Genomic DNA, 8353 nt, shown 5'->3' with positions numbered 1-8353 from the left:
TCGGCTCCCACCCTCTTCTCTCCACGTGGGAACACCTAGCACAGTCACTTTCAGAAGGTTAGCTTTTTCCAAAGTCAGGATGAGCCATCAGACTTCAAACAGCTTTTGTGAGCAGCCCCACACTGTTCCCTGGGGCTAGGAAAACCAAAGGGCTGGGCTACCAGCTTGGAATGGGCAGGGGAGCAAAACAATTAACATATCAATACATTATCCCGTCGCGGGAGTGGGTTAGTGACCCTAGCAATGACGCTCTGAGACAGCTCCGAGACTGAAGGGACACACCAGGGACAGGAGGGAGCTCAGACAAGGGGCACCGGACTCATTCCTAGGGGGTCTCCTCCCAAGGAGCAGAGTTTCTGCCAGACTGAGCCCTGAAGATGGTGAGGAAAAGTGTTCCAGGAGAAAGGAACAGCAGGTGGGAAGGCCTCTTGGTGAGAGCCAGCAGGGGTGTGTGAAGAACTGACCGTTGGGGAGGGAGGTGGGGCTAGGTGGTGAAAAGCGGAGGTTTGGAGTTCTTGACCATAAAAAGCCTTTGAAAGATATTTACCAAGGGAGTGACAAGACCAGATTTCTGATACAAAACACCACGTTGCTGGCAGTAAAGAATGGATGGGGGAAGGGGTAAAATTGGAGGCAGGGGCGGCGGTTGGCAGGAGCTGCAGAGATCCAAGGACAGTGGCTGCCTGAACCTGGGGCAGTGGCCTTGAGGGGCGGCGGAAGAAGACACCATCCACAGATCATTACGAAGAAGGGGCAGGACCTGGGGCTGGGGGTTGGGATTAGGGGAGGACAGGCCTTCGAATGACTATCTGGGGCCAGTCCCTGAGATGGAGCAGATTGGGTTGGGATGTAGGTGCCAGCAGGACACCCAGGGAGAAGAAGGATTTGGGGTGCCATGGACCCCTCCCCCCATCCCACCTCGGCATCCCCCCCTGCGATTCCCAAACTTCCCGCTAGATGGAGGACTGGTGCTAAGAGACCGGCTCCCCTCCCATCCTCTGCACCTCACCCTGGGAGGGATGGGCCTTCACTTGGGCCTCCTCAAACCCCGCGTCCCTGAACTCGCCACGAGAGCTCAAGTATTTGGGGCCCTCAGCTGCCCCCGCTCCCCAGGACCGTGGCCTCAACCTCTACGGTCCAGTAGTGGGGGTATCAGCCCAGTGACCTCTGCCCCAGCCTCCTCGGCATACCGCCGTGTGCCTGCGAATACAGCAGTGTTTCCGTGTTCCGAGGGGCCTCAAAAACCGGCAGGCTCCCACAGATACGCCCTCAGCTTAGAGACCTTCCTGGCAAGGGCGCCGTGGTTGACCCCCACCCCGCGACGCTCTCCTTCTCCCCGACCCCACGCTGAGGGACGTCCCGGCCCCCAGAGGCAGGCCTCCGTCCAGTCCCAGGCCGTCAGATGTCCGGCATCTGGGCCTTTCTGGACCTTGCAGACGTGATGCAAGCTTGGCCAGGGCCAGGCAGAGCCAAATAGGAGGCGGGGCCTAGGGTGGAGTCGACCGTGGGTGTGGCCTGAGTGGTCCGGAGGCGCGGCGGGCGGGAGTGGGGGTGTGTTCGGGATCCCCCGAACTTGGAAGCTCCTTCCTCTCTTTCCCTAGCCTCTTGGCTCGCCCGGGAGCCCCGCCCGCCCTGGCCCCCAGTCCAATAGCCAGACAGACCCGCCGTAGGGAGGCTCCTGGCCCTGCTTAGCAGAGGTCATTTCTCGGGAGGCCGCGCCCAGCTCCCTGGAACTGCCAGGCCTTGCAGGGAGGAGGGTGGACGGGGGATTGCATTCTCGGGCCTGCGCCGAAATCCCTGCAACTTCCCCCCACGCCGTGTTTCCATTCTTTTCTAGATAGGCCGCTGGAGGGCCTGGGGCTTGAGCCGGGAGCGGGGAGGAGTTGGTCAGGCCCCTGCGCCCCTACGAGGCCCCCCTTTCCTGCCCCTCCGAGCTCAGGCCTGGAGCCGGCTCTAAAAATAGACCTAGGCGCCTAACGTGCCCACCCAGGAGGGGGTCTGGGATGCCTGAGTCACCCTGCCAGCAGGGCCTCCCCTCATCTCTGGGAGCCGAGGCCAACTTGATGGCCGGGCATCACTCCGACTCTGCTGGCTGCACTCTGCGCTCTTGGCTGTGCCTTGTCCCCCTCCCAGGCCCCGGGAACTGGCCAGGCGATGGCAGGCCAGGCTGGGCGTAGCGGTAGCAGCCACAGCCGGGAAGGATTAGAAGTTCTCGGCCCTGATTTATTTCGTTGTTTTTGTGCGTCTGGCGACGGGGCTCCCCCACCTCCCTGGCGGGACAGTCAGGTCTACACCTGCCCTTCTCTCCCGCCCAGGCCCTCTGGGCTGTTCTAGGCTTCTGGGTGGGGACCTGAGCTCAGAGCTGCAAAAAGTCTCAATGTGGATCTTATAGATTCTGGAGCTACCACCCCATTCTACAGATGAGGAAACTGAGTCCCAAAGAGAGGAAGGAGTCTATCACAGAGCAGACTGTACTGTAAGAGCCCTGGATTCAAATCCAGTTCTGCCTCTAAGCAAGCCACTGTTTCCTTACTGTAAAGTGCTCAGGCTGAGGATGAATAGATGATAGATATGTAGGATCGTCCTGATGCTTAAAATTACTTTTTAGAAAGCAGCCGAGGCGTTTTGGGAGTTTCACTTGGGTTCAACCCCAGCCCAGCAAGTTCGTTGCCATCACTGGCACCTATATTTCTCCCCGCTGGATGTGCAGAGGCGGATGAGTGGGTGATCTCCCCTCCTTGGAGCCACTCAGCTAAGGTGGTGTGGGCATGGTCACAGGGACGCTGGGATGGATGTGCAAAACTTGGCTTTGAGTGGGGAGGGGGGAAGGGGAGGCGGCATTGCACCTTGGGCTTTGCACAGGTCTGGCTCACCCGACCCTGTTTCCGGATCTGACGAGGGGGAATATTTGGGTCAATCCAGGTTTAAAACCTGCAGACTTGGGGGCATGAACGGGCTCAAGAGTTCCCAAGTTCAGTTTTACCTTGTTGCCGAAGGGTAGGGACACCTCCCCCGCCCCACCCCCCGCCCCTGCATTGAGGAAGCCCTGGACTTGAACCCTGGTCCACAATCTTAGCCTCTCTGGAAGAATCCACCTACTTCCAGCCACCTGTCCTCTTTGTCAGGCTTTCTCTGAATGGTCAAGGCTGACAGCCCTCCAGTCGGTTTTATTTCTTTATATATTACTTGTTATTTAGGCCGCTTCGAGGCGGCGGGGGAGAGGGGGCGAGGGCGGGGGGGAACCTGACTTATATCGGTCAGAAATGTCACTGACCTCTCAAGATGACATGAAATCAGCCATGTAAATAGTGAAGGGGCCAGGGTGGGGGTCAGATATGAACATGGATGTGAACTACAGGGCAGGAATGAATTATTAACACTCCCCAATAATAATAATGTTAACAATGAACATTTGTGAGTGTTTACTATGGGCTTGGCTTAGTTTCACATGCGCGTATTTAATCCGCCCCCCAATTCCATGTGGTTAGGGTTATCATTAAAACCCCATTTCATAAATAAGGAAACCAAGGGCTCAGAGAGGTGAAGGAATTTGCCTAAGAGAACAAAGCCAGGAAGTAGCAGAGTCAGGATCAAACCCTCTCCAACCTTTGATTTTATTTTCTGCCTTGATGAAAAAGTCGAATTTTCACCCTGAACTTCCCCTTCCCCTGCCCAATCCCTTAGGCTCCCTTCCTGGCCCAGTTGCCAGGGTTGACAGGCGCCGCCCCCCCCCTCCCCCGGCCCCCCCAGCCCAGCCCTGGGCACCACTGGAAGGAGGTGGGGCTGGAAAACAGCAAAGCTTCTCTCCACCCAGAGATTCCAGGATTCAAGGAATTTACGAGTCCAAATGTCTGAGGCTTTTGCATGGAAAGGAAGAATCTGGGAGTCCCTGGATGCTCTCCTCCTCACCGCACCTCCCCCAGGAGACTCTCCTTGGCCTGCCCTCCAGGGCGGGGAGTTTGTCCTTTAGAGGGGCTGGGCCCCTTCTTTCATTCATGCGGCAAATATTTATAAGGCGGCTTCGTCTGTCATAGGCTCTGGGGGATGAAATGGTAGCAAAAGCAGCTCTTTGTATGGCTTATAGTCTCGAAGGGCACAAAGACACTCAGACAAATCGGTGGCGGATAACTGATGACACTGCTCCCTCTTCCAAGCTTCTGTTGAGATGTGCCTCTTCTGAAAGACGGGCCCCCACCCCAGAGTGGGCAAGAAGGTGAAGACGGTCTCAAGAAGAGTGTAGAGGGCTGGGGGGCGGGGTGGGGGGAGAGCCTGCCAAGAGCTCGCGCGTGTCGTGGTGGCGAGGGTTACCCTGTCTCATCGTGTGTACAGAATAGCTGTCATCCACGGAGGTCCGGGAACCGAGCTCGGCACTTTGGACGTGTCGTCTCACGTAGCCTTCGGTGCCCCCTTGTGAGCTGCCAACCGATTCTGTTTTACGGACAAGGAAACCGAAGCTCCCCGCAAGGGGGGAGGTGATTTGCCACAAGTCACAAAGCTGGTAAGTAAGTGGTGAGGCGGGGTTTGCGCCCAATTATTCTGGGGCTGGAGACCCCATCCTCACCTACTATGCTGAGTTCTTGTTTGATTTTTAAGTGAAAAAACTAAGATCCAGAGGGGACTAGGGATTGGCTAAGAGTCACACAGCACAGCACGGTTGACTTGCCTTGGTTGGTGGCCAAAGGGAGGCCCGGGTACTGGTCCAAACTGTCTCCCACCAGGGTCTTGGGAGGCCAACGCTTTCCCCCCGCCCCCTCCCTGAAAGGGATTACTGGGGGTGGGGCAGAGCTCGGAGGAAGGCGGGGGGCCAGGTGGGCCTGGGGGTCCTCAATGCTGCCTGTGCCCTATCCTCACCATGTTCCTGCAGGCCCTGTGCTGTGGGGTAGAGGCCCTTTGGGGTGCCTTTTCTTTGTTTAAAAAAAATTTTTTTTAAATGTTTGTTTATTTTTGCGAGAGGCAGACAGAGCACGAGTGGGGGAGGGGGGAGAGAGAGAGAGAGAGAGGGAGACACAGAATCGGAAAGCAGGCTCCAGGCTCTGAGCTGTCAGCACAGAGCTCGACGTGGGGCTCGACGTGGGGCTCGAACTCGCGTCTCGAGCCGAGAGATCACGACCTGAGTGGACGTCGGACGCTTAACCAACTGAGCCACCCGCGTGCCCCTGGGGTGCCTTGATCAATGAAAGCTACGTCTACCTCTCCTTCGGTGCTTGTTCTGAAATGTCCCCTCCACGCAGGCTGGGGCGGTGGCTGGTAGTCAGGAGAAGCAGTGTCCTTCACCTTCCGGGAGCTTCCAGTCTGTCTGGGGAGGCGGGGAGTTGCCTGGCTTGGGGATCCTTTTACCCGTGAACATCTATGAGCATTTACTAGATAGCCGGCACCATAAAAGTGCCTTTCTCTTTGTCATTATCTCCCTTAATCCTTTCGGCAAACTCTAAGTGATAGATATTGCCGTTATCTCTGCTTTGCAGAGGAAGAGGTTAGGCGACATCCCCTGGTTACAAAGCAAGCAACAGCCAGAGCCAGGATTTGAACCCAGGGACAGGAGATCTAATCCCAGGCTCTCCTGCAGGAGTTCTCTATACGGTTTCTGGGCCAGCAGCATCTGCATGGCCTGGGAACTTACTCAAAAAGCAAACTCCACTGAATCAGAAACCCTGGGGGGCTGCTGTCTTTGACAAGTCCTCCAAGCTGGAGGACCTCTGCCCTCCCCCTTTGTAGCCCTGGGGTCAGGCAGAGCTGAGTTCAAATCTCTGCTCCACCACTTCCCAGCCCTAGGACCTTGAGACGTCAGTCTCGAACCCTTGGCTTTCTAGCCCACAAAGAGGTAAGGACGGTGCCTTACCTCCTGCAACGGCTGCTGGCTGGGTTAAATGAGAGAGTCGATCCCATGTGCTAGGTGGAAAAAGAAGGGAGGGGAGGCTCAGAGATGGAAAAGGACTTGCCCAGGAGTGTTCCCAGCGAGGGCTCTGTCCTGTGGGTCTGTCCCCAAATGACCAGTTCGAATCTATCTCTATCTTTGCCAGCTACGTGACCTTGAGCTGATGACTCACTACTCTCTGCCTGCGTCCCCACACTTAGAACGGGCAGCGCAATAGTGCCCGGGCCTCCTGTGGATGATTGTGAGACTGAGATGAGTTTCTCCGTGTTTGGTGCTACCCAGTGCTTTAGAAAGGCTCAATAAATCTTAGCTGCCGCTACTAAAGGCTGAGCCGGGATCAACGCTGGTGTCTTCTCACGGCCCCCACCCCTGGTCAGAGCACGAAGAGTTCGCGGGCGGTCAGAGCGCGCGGGAATTCTGAGAAGCAGAATTTTCCCCGTGGCGTAGAGCAGAGGTCCTCCACCTCGGCACTGCTGACATTCAGGCCGGATAGTTCTCTTATTACGAAGGGACCGCCCTGCGTGTTTGTAGGATGTTCAGCGGCATCCCTGGCCTCCACGGCCCCAAGTTGTGACCACCAAAAACGTCTCCAGACATGGCAAAATTGGGGAGCAAAACTGGCTCGGTAGAGAACGACTGAGGTAGAGTAGTCAGGCGAGGTGCTTTGAGGTGCTGTCGCACACCAGGTTAGGTGGGTTGATGGGGGATCCTACAGTGCTATGCTGGGGAGGCAGGAGCCTAGGGTCTGGGTAAAGGTAGGACCGGAATCCAGGGCTCTTGTGTGCCTGTTACCTCCCCAAAGATCCCTCGGAACAGGTGCGCTGAGCCCAGGGGACAACCGAGTTGGGGCCCAGGATTGCCTGGCATGTTCTCCTTTCCTCCCTCAGGTGTCCACCTGCCTGGCCGTCGCCACATCTGCATCAGTGCCCGTCAGTACCTGTGTTACCTCTCCAGAAGCTCCAGGGTGGTCAGACCAAGCAGGTGCCTGGTGCTATGCGCTGTTGAAATAAGGCCCCCTGGTTGGGCATCTGTAAATGCTGCCAGGGCCAGGGCTGTCTGTGTGGAGGTTGCCGCGGCCCTGCAGGGGAGGTGGGCATCGGCAGAGTAGAGCACTGGCCCAGCCGCTGGGGCCATAAAGCTGCCACCAGAGGTGAAAGATGGGTCTCTCTGCCACAGGGATGTGGACAGCCGTGGAGATGTGGAGGCAGGGCTGATTTAAGATGGAGGGAGGGAGAACGAAAACCAGAGTCAGAGAGTCAGAGATACAGAGCCAGAAACAGAGACGCAGGTAGATAGAGACAGGGAGAGACAGAGACAGCGGCCGGGTGAAGAGAAGCAGAGAACAGGGCAACTCTGAGATAAAGAGAGACAGGAGAGAGGGACATAAAGATACAGAAAGTGTAAGGAAAAGGACAGAGACCAGACACACAGAGAGACAGAGATTCAGAGTCAGGGAGGCAGCTCCCAAAACAGAGGGACACAGGATAGTTAGAAGCAGCAAGGCAAAGGCAAGAAGAGAGAGCCAGAGAGCCACAGAAGGGCCAGAGTCACAGGGAAGAAGGCGGGCTAGAGAACCAGAGGTTGACAGAGACACAGAGAAAAGAGGACAGAGAGAGGGGGAGACAGCCAGGGTCATAAGGAGATGGGACAGAGACACCCGGAGAAACCAAGGGAGGCAGAGACTGACCTAGGCATTCTGGTCTCAGTTTCTCCTCTACGGCCCAGAAGCTGTGTGCGTGTGGGTATTTCTGCACACGTGTACCTGCATGCCTACGCTTGTGGGGATACCTCCTGTGGATGCGCGTCTGTGTCTGAGTGCCTGGAGGGTGCCCGTGTGCATTTACCCGCTACTTTCCCAGTAGATGCCTCTGGGGTGCCCGGCTCAGCTGTCGGTGAAGGGTACCAGTGGATATGACCCCTCGTGGAGCTTCTTGCTTATTAGTAGAGAAAGATGGTACACACACATGCACACACACACACACACACACACACACACAAATACCGCAGCTATGCAGAGATTTGAAACAGACTCAGGATTAGGAGCGCCTTGGGATTCCTCTGGATCTGGTGGACGGGGAAGGCCATTCTAGGAGGTGACTTCGAGGTGAGGCCTGTCAAAGAGCCAGCCCAGTTAAAGATCAGGGGCAAACCCAGGCAGAGGGAAGGGTTGGTACAAGGGAACATCAACCTGGCGAATTCAAGACTGAGAACGGAAGCCAGTGGGGTCCACAGCTTCTGGCGTGAGGCTAAGGAAAAGATCTGGGGTTTCACTCTAGGTGAAATGAGAACTGGAAAATTGGAGCAGGAGCGTCAACCCAACAGGTACAGATCTGGAACGGCCTGGATGGCTGCTGGGTGGGAAGTAGGGGTTGGGAGTCTCCCGCAACAGTCCAGGCAGAAGAGCGCGTGGCTTGGTCTGTTGTGGCCATGTGTGCGCGCATGTGTGTGCACCTGTGCATGTGGAGCTCAGACCACCTC

At 56.7% G+C, this 8353-nt stretch overlaps 1 long non-coding RNA gene across 1 annotated transcript; it reads left to right on the top strand.

The window, feature by feature from the left end:
• Nucleotides 1–3817: 3817 nt before the first annotated feature.
• LOC123597514 lies at nt 3818–6838 on the top strand. The gene is made up of 3 exons (XR_006712148.1): nt 3818–4213; nt 4335–4498; nt 6763–6838. It is a non-coding gene; the product is annotated as an uncharacterized LOC123597514 (long non-coding RNA).
• The last annotated feature ends 1515 nt before the right edge of the window (nt 6839–8353 follow it).

Source organism: Leopardus geoffroyi, chromosome C1, assembly GCF_018350155.1.
Source record: "Leopardus geoffroyi isolate Oge1 chromosome C1, O.geoffroyi_Oge1_pat1.0, whole genome shotgun sequence".
NCBI lineage: Eukaryota > Metazoa > Chordata > Mammalia > Carnivora > Felidae > Leopardus > Leopardus geoffroyi.
The sequence above is the reverse complement of the archived record's forward strand: the minus strand, read 5'-3'. Positions and strand labels throughout refer to the sequence as shown.